Source organism: Neovison vison, chromosome 2, assembly GCF_020171115.1.
Source record: "Neovison vison isolate M4711 chromosome 2, ASM_NN_V1, whole genome shotgun sequence".
Taxonomy (NCBI): Eukaryota; Metazoa; Chordata; class Mammalia; order Carnivora; family Mustelidae; genus Neogale; species Neogale vison.
Genome location: NC_058092.1, coordinates 61,977,358 through 61,990,175, shown reverse-complemented (window position 1 = coordinate 61,990,175; position 12,818 = coordinate 61,977,358). Strand labels below are relative to the sequence as shown.

The window sequence follows — 12,818 nt, the reverse complement described above, 5'->3', positions numbered from 1 at the left end:
TCTTGCTGTATAGCTATGTCAGCGTGGTTCCTCTTTCAGGAAATCTGTCAAGTATTAGGTTAATATAAATGATTTCAATTAAGTAATAATATTTAATTTCCTTCAGGCTTTGAACATAATTGTTTTGTCGATAAAGTAAATTTTATCTTATGTTAATAGGATTTTGGTTATCAAATGTGTACTTCTTTTTGTTGTTTTTGCAGAATTTTTTCTGATAAAATTTTATGTGCGATCGATGGAATTCTTTACCTCTATCTTTCACAGAAAAATCATATAATCATTTTTATAAAATTATTTTCAATTTTCTCAAGGTTTTCTCTTAAATCTTTTAAATTATGATAAAAACACTTACCCTGAGACCTACTCTCTCAACGGACTTTTAAGTGCGTAATACAATATTGTTAACCTTAGTCATAATGTTGCACAGCAGATCTCTAGAACTTTATCTTGTGTAACCAGAATTTTAAATCTATTGAACAACTCCTCATTTCTCTCTTTCTCAGAGCTTTTAATTCTTAAACATTCAAATCTTTCTCTTTTTAAAACTCATCATGGCATCTTTATCCCCTTTTATTTTCTTTGTATATGAACTGTCATACTTTATCTCTACCAGTTCCTTATTTGTCAGTGGCTTTTGATATTTCATCAATTATCCATTAGTTTCATGTATATACAATATGTCTACAACAGTTATTTTAACATACAGTGTTTAGTTTCATGTATATTATATATACATTTCATAAAGCTCTACATTATTTAAAAGCAATTTTATTTGTATGATTATTTAATTCCCAGATTTATAAATGAAAATGAAATGATGGAAAAATAGTAGTTCCATGCACCATACCACTACACGTAATCTTTCTGATACCCCAAGATACTATCTTGTAACTCTTCTGCTGTTTACTTTTGTATTTCTAAGTAACATGCTTATTCTGCTAAAATATCTTTTTTTGGGGGGGTAGATATTATTTACAGATTTCCATTGTGAAAGATGGAGATTTAATTCTCTTTTAAATCCTCCATAATACACACACTTATATATTCCCTCCTCTATTTTCCCCATAGAATTATATCACTACTGTTTGGAGATAAATTAATATTTACTGTTGTAATTGTTATGGCTGTGTATATATTGTTCACAGCTAAGCCATATAATATATTAGGATATGTGTGCTTTTTTATACTATTTTTTGAAAACTTGTTTGAAAATCTCATACCATTCAAACCACCACTCTCCCCAAACATACTCACACATATATAATTTTTTTCACGATACTTCTGCTTGCACCTTTCATTTTGCTGATTTAATCAGGACTGCTTACCCTCTAAACCTGCTCTTAGACCCTCCATTTTGGTGTACATCTCTTCAACTGTGATCCTAAGAATTCATTGTCTCCATGCTATGTAGGGACTCTAAGTTCCAGAATTCTCTATCTTGGTCTTTCTTGGTTTATTTTCTTATTTTAATACAGTGCCTTCTCTATGAGTTTACTGAGAAATTATATATGGAGGTAAATTTTTTAAAACCTTGAAAGCCTAAATATGCTGTTATGCTACCTATATGTTTGGTTGGTTATTTGACTGCATAGAGCTTCTTTCAGATTTTTTTAAAGATCGCTTTATCATCTAACTTCCAGTGTTTCCTTTGAAAGGTCCATTGCCATTTAGTTCTTAGTTTGATATATATGAATGTCTATTTATTGTTTTTCCCTTCTGACTGGAAACTTTTAGCATTGTTTCTTATACCAGGTATTCTGCAATTTCACAGTGATTTGTCTCATAAATATTTGGTTGCTTGGCCAGATTGTTTTTCTATTCAATTTATTGTAGTTATTCATTCTGAAAATTTATATCCCTCAGTTCTGGGTATTTCTCTTATATTTTTAATGTAATATATGTATCATAAAGCTTATTAAGCATTTTTAAATGTACATTAAGTATGTTTATATTGTGCAATCATCATGACCATCCATCTGTGGAAACTTTTCATCTTTTTTCTTCAGTTGAAACTATGTGCCCATTAGACAGTAACACCCAATCCTCCCCCACCCTCAACCTCTAAAAGCACTTTCTATTTCTCTCTAGAATTTGATTACTTTAGGTATGTCGTATAAGTGCAATCACACAATATTTCCTTTTGTGACTGGCTTATTTTATTTAGCATAATGTCTTTAAAGTTGATATATGTGGAAGCATGTCACATTTGTTTTTCTTTTTTAAGGTTTAATAATAAATATTCCATTACAGTCAACATTTGAACAACATAGCCTTGAACTGGGCAGACTCACTTATACAGATTTATTTTTTATAAATACTAATGCTATAAATATGTTTTCTCTTCCTTATGATTTTCTTAATAACATCTTTTCTAGATTATTATAAGCATACAGTATATAATACATATAACATACAAAATATGTGTTAATTCACTGTTTATGTTATCAGAAAGATTTTTGGTCTAATGGTAAGCCATTAGTAGTTACGTTTTGGGGGAGCCAAAGTTATTCATGGAACTTCAACTGTGCAGGGGAGTGGTGATCCTAATCCCTGCATTTTTCAAGGGTCAGCTGTATGTTTTGTTTATCTAAACCAGCATTTGGGTTACTTCCATATTTTAGCTATTGTGAATAATGCTACTATGAACATGGTTATACAGATATCTCTTTGAGACCCTGCTTTCAGTTGTTTTGAATGTATAGCCAGAGATGGAATTGTTGGATCATATGATAATTTTACTTTTAATGTTTTGAAGAATCACCATACTGTTTGCTACAGGAGATACACAATTCTACATTCCCAGCAACAGTGCACAAGGGTTCTAATTTCTACACATCCTGAGTAAACTTGTTATTTTTTTCTTTTTCTTTTCTTCTTCTCCTCCTCCTTCTTCTTCTTCTTCGTCTTCTTCTTATTATTATTATTCTTTTCCTTCTTCTTTTTAATGGTAGCCATCCATTAAACACATAGATATGAGGTTATATCTCATTGTGCTTTTATTTTGTAATTCCCTAATAATCAGTGGTACTGAGCATCTTTTTATGTGCTTATTGGTCATATGTATGTCTTCTTTGTAAAAATGTTTATTTAAGTCATTTTTTGTCCATTTCCTATTTTTGTGTTTGCTTTTTTGTTGCTGTTGAATTGCAGGATTTCTTTATATATTCTAGATATCAATCTCTTATAAATGTATGATTTGCAAGTATTTTCTCCTATTCTATGGGTTGCCTCTTTACTTCATTGATAGTACCCTTTCATGCACAAAATTTTTGATCTATTTGGGGTTAATTTTTGTTTATTATGTAAAGTAATAATCCAATTTTACCTTTTTGCACATGGAATCCAGTTTTTTTAAGCATGACTTTTTTGTTGTTTTTTGAGAAAAAGAGGGCATGTGCCTTGGGGTATGAGGGGAAGGAGGAGAGGGAGAATCTTAAACAGGCTCCATGCACAGTGTGGAGCCAGATATGGGGCTTAGTCTCATGACCTGAGGTCATGATCTGAGCCAAAATCAAGAGCTGGACGCTTAACCAACTGAGCCACCCAGGCATCTCTGAGCACCATTTGTTGAAAAGACTATCCTTTCCCTATTGAATCACTTTGATAATCATTTTGAGAATCATTTGATCCAATTTGCAAACATTTACTTCTGGCCTTCTATTCTATTCCATTGATCTATATTGCTGTTTTTATATCCCTATTGAATCTTTTTTTTTTCCAATTTATTTATTTTCAGAAAAACAGTATTCATTATTTTTTCACCACACCCAGTGCTCCATGCAAGCCGTGCCCGCTATAATACCCACCCCTGGTACCCCAACCTCCCACCCCCCCGCCACTTAAACCCCTCAGATTGTTTTTCAGAGTCCATAGTCTCTCATGGTTCACCTCCACTTCCAATTTACCCAAAAGCACATACCCTCCCCAATGTCCATAACCCTACCATTTTGATATTCATTTTGAGAATCATTTGATCCAATATGCAAGCATTTACTTCTGGACTTCTGTTCTATTCCATTGATCTATATGTCTGTTTTTATATCAGAACCACACTATTGTGATTACTATAGTTTAATGTATGTTTGAAAATAATGAGGTGTGAGAACTATAGTTTTCTTCTTTTTCGGGTTTGTTTTGGCTCTTTGGGGTCCCTTGAAATTGTATATGAATTTTAGGATGAATTTTTCTATTTCTGCTAAAATGTCATTGGGATTTTTATAAGGAGTACATTGAATTTATAGACTGCTAAAAATTGAGTAGTAGTTTAGTAATATTAAGTCTTGTAGTCCACAAATATATATTTTTTCTTTTATTCCTGTTAATTTCTTTCAGCAACATATTGTAGGTTTCAGTGTACAAGTCTTTCACATCCTTAGTTATGTTTATTCTAAGTATTTTATTCTTGATCTTAAATGCTAGCTGCATGTGTTCTTTTTTTTCTTATATGACTTTTATTAGTTTCTTCCAATTTTTTTATTTACTGTTTCAGTGTTTTTATCATCAAAGGGTTTTGAATTTTTGTCAGAATATTTTTTCTGCATTGATTATGGTAATCATGTTTTTTTCCTTCATTCTGTTAATGTGTATTACATAGATTGATTTTCATATGTTGTATCACTTCTTGTATTCCAGGAATAAATCCCTCGTGATCCAGTTATATAATCTTTTAAATATGCTGCTCCTTTGAGTTTGTTAATAGATTCTTGAGGATTTTTTGCATCAGTATTCATAAAGAATATTATTTTTCTTTTCTTTTAGTTTATTTGTCTGGCTTTAGTATCAATCAAGATAATGTAGCCTCATAGGAGTAAAGAGATAGTCCCTCATTTTCAGTTTTTTGGAAGAGTTTGAGAAGGATTGCTGTTACTTCTTTCTTAGTAAAGTCATTAGATCTTTTACTTTATTTGTTGGGAAGGTTTTGATTACTGATTCAATCTCCTTATGAGTTATAGATTTATTTAGGTTTTCTTGATTTCAGTGATTCTTGATTTCACTGAATCTTTCATGATTCAGTGTTAGTAGATTGTGTAAGTTCAAGGATTTATCTTTTTCACCTAAGTTATATAATTTATTTGCATACATTTATTCACAGTTTTTTAAAATCTTTTTTATTTTTGTAAAATCATAGCAATGTCCCCTCTTTAACTTCTGATTTTAGTTTGAGCCTTATCTCTTTTTTCTTATCTTTTTAGTTGAAGCTTTATCAATTTTGTTTATATTTTGAAGAACTAAATCTTGTGTTCATGGATTTTTTATGTTGTTTTTATAACTATTTTATCTCCTCTCTGATATTTATTATTTTCTTTCTTCTCCTAGCTTAATTTAGTTCGTTCTTTTTCCACATCAATGAAGTTTAAGGTTAAACTGTTTATTTGATACTGTTCTTCTTTTATAATGTAATCATTTATAATCATACACTTGCCTCTTAAGACTGGTTTTGCTGAATCCCAGAAATTTCAGTATACTGTGTGTTTTTTTTTTTTTTTTCATTTGTCTCTAGATATTTTATAATTTCCATTGAGATTTCTTTTTTTGGTCTCATGGGCTATTTAAGAGTATCTCATTTAATTTGTACATATTTATGAATTTTCCAGTTTTCCTTATGTTATTGATTTCTACCTTAATTCCCTTTTGAATAAAAAAATATACTTGGAATAATTTCAGTATTTTTAAATTTATTAAGATTTGTTTTATGGCCCCAAATATTGAATATCCTAGATAATGTTCCATGTGCATTTGAGAAAAGTGTATATTCTGAGTGTTTTGTATCTGTCTGTTAGGTCCAGTTTGAATATAATATTGCTCAAATCCTCTGCTTCTTATTGATATTCTCTCTGGTTGTTATATCCAATGTTGAAAATGAGGTATTGAAATCTATTATTGTAGAAATGCTTACATTTCTGTCTTTAACCTGTAGATGTTTGTATTATTTATTTTGTTCCTCTGATTTTTGGTGGATATGTGTTTAATTATTATATCTTCTTAGTGAATTGAGCCTATTATTATATAATGCTCATATTTGTCTCTACTCAAGGTCTACTGCTTTAAATGTCGATCTCATCTAAAATATGACTTTACAGATACATCTAGAATAATGTTTGGCCAGATATTTGGTTACCATGGTTTAACCAAGTTACCACATAAAAGTAATTATCATAGAGCTTTCCTAAATATAGAATTCTCAGTTGACAGTGGTGTTTTTGTTTTTGTTTTTGTTTGTTTTTATTTTTTTATTTATTTATTTTTTTAAATTTCAGCACGTTAAATATATCCTCTTATTGCTTCTTGGCATGCAAAGTGTCTGCTGATATATCTGCAAATTATTGAATACCCCTGGTATGTAAAGAATCACTTTTCTCTTGTGACTTTCAAGATTCTTTCTTTGTTTTTCTCTTTTGACAGTTTCTTTATAATGCCTCACAGTGTGTATCTCATTTTGCTTATCCTAGTCAGCATTTATAAGCTTGTAAATGTATGTGTTTCTTCAAATTTGGGAGGTTCATCTCTTATTTCTTCAAGTAACATATCTGTTTCTTATTCTCTTCTTCTGGGACCCCCAAAATGCATATTTTGATCCATTTGCTAGTATGCTGCAAGTTCCTTATTCCCTGTTCACTTTTCTCTATTCTTGTTTTTGTTCCTCAGACTCTATTATTTCAAAAGATCCACCTTTAATTTTGCTGAATTTTTTCCTTTTTTTTTACACGTGCTGTTGAAATGCTAGTGAGTTTTTCAATTCAGTTATTTTATTTCTCTGCTACAAAATTTATTTAATTCTTTTAAATAATTTCTATCTCTTTATTGCTAATCTTGTTTTGGTTATATATTATTTTTCTGATTTTCTTTCATTATTTGCCCATGTTTTCCTTTGTCTCTTTGAGCATATTTAAAACAGTTATTTTAAAGTTTTTGTCTAACACGAAAAGATGTTCAACATAACTAGTGATTTGGGAAATGCAAACCAAAACCACAATGAGTATCACATCACACCTGTCAGAATGGCTAAAATCAATAGCTCAAGAAACAACAAAGTGTTGGTGAGGATGTGGAAAAAAGGAACCTCATGCACTGTTGGTGGGAATGCAAACTAGTGCAGCCATTGTAGAAAACAGTGTGGAGGATCAAAAAAAAATTAAAAATAGAACTATCATGCTGTGAATTATGTAAGACTGATCATCACAGACCTGTACCTCTGAAATAAATAATATATTGTATGTTAATTTAAAAAATAGAACTATCATATAATCCAGTAATTCCACTATTGGGCAATTATCCAAAGAATATGAAAGCATTAATTTGAAAAAGTCTATGCACCCCTATATTTATTGCAACATTATTTTCAATAACCAAATTATGGAAGCAGCCCAAGTGTCTATTCGTAGATAAATGGATAAAGAATATATGTGTATATATATACACACACACACATACATACCATGGAACATTAGTTAGCCATAAAAAAGAATGAAACCTTGACATTTGCAATAACATGGATGAAGGTAGAGAGAATAATGCTAAGCAAAATAAGCAAAGGCAGATACCATATGCTTTCACTCATTTGTGGCATTTAAGAAACAAAACACATGAACAACAAAAAGAGAGCCAAACCAGACTCTTATCTATAAAGACTCTTATCTATAAAGAACAAATTGATGGTTACCAGAGGAGAGCTGAGTGGGAAGGTGGGTAGAATAGATGAAGGGGATTAATAGTACTTATCTTGCGGCACCTGGGTAACACAGTTGGTTAAAGCATTTGATTCTTGGTTTCAGCTCAGGTCTTGATGTCAGGGTAATGAGACAAAGCTTTGCATCCAGCTCAGTGTTTAGTGTGGAATCTGCTTATGACTCAGTCTCCCTCTCCTCCCCCTCTCCACCCTGTTCTCTCTCTCTCCCTCTCAAATAAATAAATCTTTAAAAAAAGAGTACTTATCTTGATGAGCACCAAATAATGTAAAAAACTGTTGAATCACTACATTGTACACCTGCAATTAATATAACACTGTATGTTAACTCTACTGGAATTAAAATGAAATTTACAAATAAAGTTTTTATCTGGTAAGTCTGATCTGTGTATTCAGGGACAGTTTCTGAGGATTTATTTTCTTTAAATGGAACTTGTTTCCCTATTTTTTTTTCTCTGCTTTGTGATTGTTGAAAATTGGACATCTGAAAACAGCTACTTCTTTCAATATTTGCTGACTTGCATGGAAGACTTTCACTATTTAGTAAACCCCTAAGCTTTGAGATTTGCTTAGGGTTAAGGGTTAAAGTCTTCTTAGATCTCTTCTGGGCAGACATTCCCTCTGGGTCAGTGTGCGTATGGTTTTCTCTTCTTTTGATTTTCTCCAGGTGTCTTTCAGTTTCTTAATTTCTCAGAGTCTTCCCCCGCCTCATTTTGGGGCCTTAGATTTTCTTTTGTATTCTCTGTCCTCAATTGTTTTTCTCCCAGGAGTCTGTGGATTTGCAATTCCCCTGCAGTTTTATGTATCATTACTGCCTTTAGTGGTTTTCAGCCTGATATCTAAACTATATTGCCATTCCTCTCCTGAGGATTTGAGTCAGGTGAGAGACAAACCAGTCCTTTAGGCAAGCTTGAAGATTCCAAACAAGTTTTATTCTTCTCTTTCCATCCTAAGGGAGAGAAATTAAAAATGGACTGCTTCTTCCCGACTATGCTACACCACACTGGGGAGAGAGTAGTGAAGGGCAAGTAAAAGTGCCACAAAATTTCTTGCTGTTTTGATTGTGACTTTTTCTTATTTGGGTGTTTACTTGGTTGCCGTAAATCTTTTATTCATTTCTAGAACTCCTTTTAAGTTATTATGGTCATTCTGCAGTTATTTATGGGATATTTCTAAGGGAGAATAAGGATGTGAGCGTTCCTTGTGTGCCATCATGCTGACAAATTATTCTTTATTTATTTCACCATTCTTTCCATTGTGTATTCTCTTTCTATGACTCCTATTATTCAGGTGGACTTCTTGGACTGATCCTCTAACTCTCTTACTTTTTATCCCTTACTTCCCCATTTTTTTTTTTTTATATTTGTCCTCTCTTCTGGGGTGTTTACTCAATTTTATCCTCTCCTTATAATTATGTAATCAAGTTTCTAAAAATTCTATTTTATGGTCAATATAGATGCAATATCTTCTCTACATCTTGGAGGATAATAATATCATATAATTTTTTTTTTGTGGATGGTTCTTCTCCATGGTATATTTTTCTATTTCCCTAAGTTACTTTCTTCTTAAAGCTTTTGTGAAAAATGTTGCTAATCCTTGTTTGTTCACTCATATTTAAGTTTCTGAAATGCTACTTGGAAACACTGCTCATAAATGTGGTTGAGTTTTATTGACTTGTAAGCATTAATGTGGGATAATTTAGTGAGGTCCAGGGTCTTTATTCAGGGACGTGTAATATGAGGTTTCTTCAGAAGAAGACTCTTCCAATATTTTGCCTGTGATATGTGAGTAACTGCTATTCTCTCATTTCATCCTCCAATTTTCAGTCATTCTCCAATTATCCCTGCCAATCCTTAGCTATACCTGGTGCCCTTGAGTCCATAGTTTATTTGGTTTAACTTCTCAAGAGGGTGAATATTTAGTCTAAGAGCAAATGGATGAAAGAGTCACCTGGTTATGTGTGGTTGCCAAATATCAGTTGATATAATTATGCCTTTCAAATAATTTTTTTAAACCATGTTTCAAATTCCCCACCTTTTTTAGTGTTCTGCACTGTGAATCTGCTTTTTTCTTTGCTTGTCCACATTAAACCGTAATATTCAACTTCATAGTGGCTGGTTATCAGTTACTTTTCATCCATGTGCTTCTAGCTTCCAAATGATTTTGGTGTCACTGATTCCTTCTCATTGTCTTAGAGTGTTTTTTGTTTTTGTTGTTTTTGTTTTTTTAATTTTCCTTTTTGATCATGGTACCAGAGTACAAAGAGGGAACAAAAATGTGTTTAAGTTATTTAAACTCTTCTGTTTAATCCAAAGCCTATATTGATATTTTAAATTGAGCTGACTTTAAATTGAGCCATATTTTATATTAAGTATATAGAAGAAAGGAAAAGTTGGAACAAGAGGAGGAAGTAGGGAGTTTTGGGACAACTATCCTGTCTCAGACAAGGGATGACTGAACCCTTGGAAAATATCATTCATAAATCATACTGAGTCCTGACTGACTTCTCTCTTAAGTGAAGGTTCTGTGCAGCCACAACAAATGTAGTGTAAAAACTGAAATGTCTTAGTCATTCCAGTGCTGGATGATATCACATTGTAAAAACTTAGTTTATTATTAATGTTTTGGAATGAGGAAAGTGAGTTTTAAAAGCTATAATAATCTATCCAAGGTCACATAATCCGAAAGTGACAGAGCTGGTACTATTTCTAGTTTCTGTTTCCATAAAGTCTAGTGTCCATTCTGTTTCACAGTGATGCCTCCTGACAACTGTGTTTCACTATGTAATAATTAAATTATGTGCATGGGAATATGGTTGTATTAGATTAAGCTATCTGAATCTATGGAATCTAATAAAATCTGTCATTCCCTGTGTCATTCCAAATATTAAAGAACCACCCATTTTTACATAATTATTTTATTATTTCCACTTACTTTTAATATTTCTGATATGTAAAAAAGCTATAGAAACTGAAGAGTATCTTATTTAAATTATTTTAATTAAAAGAGATAGAGTAAAAATAACATTTTCCCATATTTCTTTATTTATATCATAACTAATTACCTTATGCTTGCTTTACTAAAATGGTTAATTTAAAAAGCAGCCAGAAATTGTATTGATGTTCTTGAGAATATTTTGGGGGGACATGAATTTGTATCAATTTAGATTGAAAAAAATACTTTTTTTTATTAAGTAATATTTTCTATTACTTTTTGGACATATTTTTCTATTTAGGATTATCTTAGTACATTGTGCCAATTTTTACATAATGGCATATATTCAAATTCATGAAGGATGAGAAATACCTTTTCCTGTTCCTTCCTATTTCCTCATAAATGATGAAAAATACCTCTCCTCCCTTGAATATAAAGTTTACCTTTTAGAATGTTTAGTGTAATTTCTTTCTCTGACCATACTAAAAAATGGGTTCAGCATACCTTATTTTGGAAGATTATGAAGTTTGGCAGTCTTCTACCATTTAGTTACTAATAAGTAGTAACATTGTGTTTGAGATGCATACAGTTTCTGGACTTTTTACTTATTTCTTCTAAATTGAAAGCTGAGCAATGCTGAGAGTACTGAGTGATTAAGAGTGCTGTGACAGTCCCATAAGAAACAGCCTCTTTTAACTTTAATGATTTTCATAAGGACAATTATTTTCAATCTTGGCCTCTACCTATTCTTTGGTGTTTGTTAAAACCTACATATTATAATGCTTACGTCCATTAGATCAAATTTTTCATTGTTATTCAGTTTTTGTGCAAAGTAGGATATTCTATTTTTGTAGATTTTCCCTTTGTCTACTTAACGATTAAGAGAAAGCTATTAAAATATTCCACTATAATAACAGATTCATTTCCTTCTCCTGATTTCTATCAAATTTTGTTTTCTGCATTTTGAGATAATTATTAACTTCCTATATGATTATAATTAGTATATATTCTTGGTAATATATGATATATATTTTTAGTATATATTCTTTTATCATTTTATGTTTACTTGCTTTATCTCTAGCAATGCCTTTTCCTCATGCTCTATTTTGTCTGACATTAGTATAGCTGCACCAGCTGTATTTTAGTTAAACCTTTCCTAATGTTTTTCTATCCTTTTAGTTTTGACTTTTTGCTTTATATGTTCATCATGAAAATAGAAAATAGCTGGACCAGCTTATTTAGTCCATTTATATTTATTATATTTATTAAGAGAGTTGGGCTATTACTGTCTTCTATTTTTTTCTAGTTTGTTCTAGCCATTCTTTTATTTTTCCTTGTTTTTTCACAAAATTGTATCTTTGATTTTGTTGATTTTTTATTTTGAAATAATTTCAAATTACTAAAAAAGGTACAAAAATTACAAATTATTCCTGAATATCCTTTACCCATTCCACAAATGTTGCCATATTATATAATCATACAGTTAGTAAAACTAGGAAGTTAACATTGATACAGTACTATTATCTATGGACCATATTCATGTTTTGTCAATTGTCTAATATCATTTTTCTTGTCCAGGATCTAGTCCTACTACTGTCATTTAGGTTATAATGACGTTATCATGTATATATTCCTTTATTTGGTTTTAAAAAGCTTTTAATTTTTTTTAAGAAACGGCAAATCTTACCAAGTTATTCAGTTACTTCCCATATTGTTTGCAACATCTTCTAAATTCATTTCTCATCTCATTTCATCTCACTTTCCTTCAGAAGGGTTTATGTGAAGTGATAGTAGAATACCTTCCTCCAGCTTTCATCCCAAGGACTATATTTACCCTCAAACTTGAACAATGAGTTGGCAAAATTTCAGTCTATGTTCAAAATTATTTTCTTTCAATATTCAAAAAATATTATTTTATTTATTTCTTGGTTTCAGTATTGCTGTTGAAAAGTTTGATGTCATTTCATTCTTGTTCCTTTAGAAGCTTTTGCTTTTATTTATTTTTTTAAAATGTTTTATGTATCTTTTTTAGAGAGAGAGAAGAAGAGAGCAAGGGGAGGGGCAGAGAAAGAGAGAAAAACTCAAGCACATGTCCTGCTGAGCACAGAGCAGATGTGGGTCTAGATCTCATGACCCTGAGATCATGACCTGAGCAGAAATTAAGAGTTGGGTGCTTAACCAAATGAGCCACCTGGATGCC

General features: G+C 31.3%; 1 protein-coding gene across 1 annotated transcript in view; it reads left to right on the top strand.

Moving 5' to 3' along the window:
* LRRIQ3 (leucine rich repeats and IQ motif containing 3) overlaps positions 1-12,818 on the top strand; it is a 178,367-nt gene that overhangs the window by 106,154 nt on the left and 59,395 nt on the right. The window lies entirely within an intron of this gene.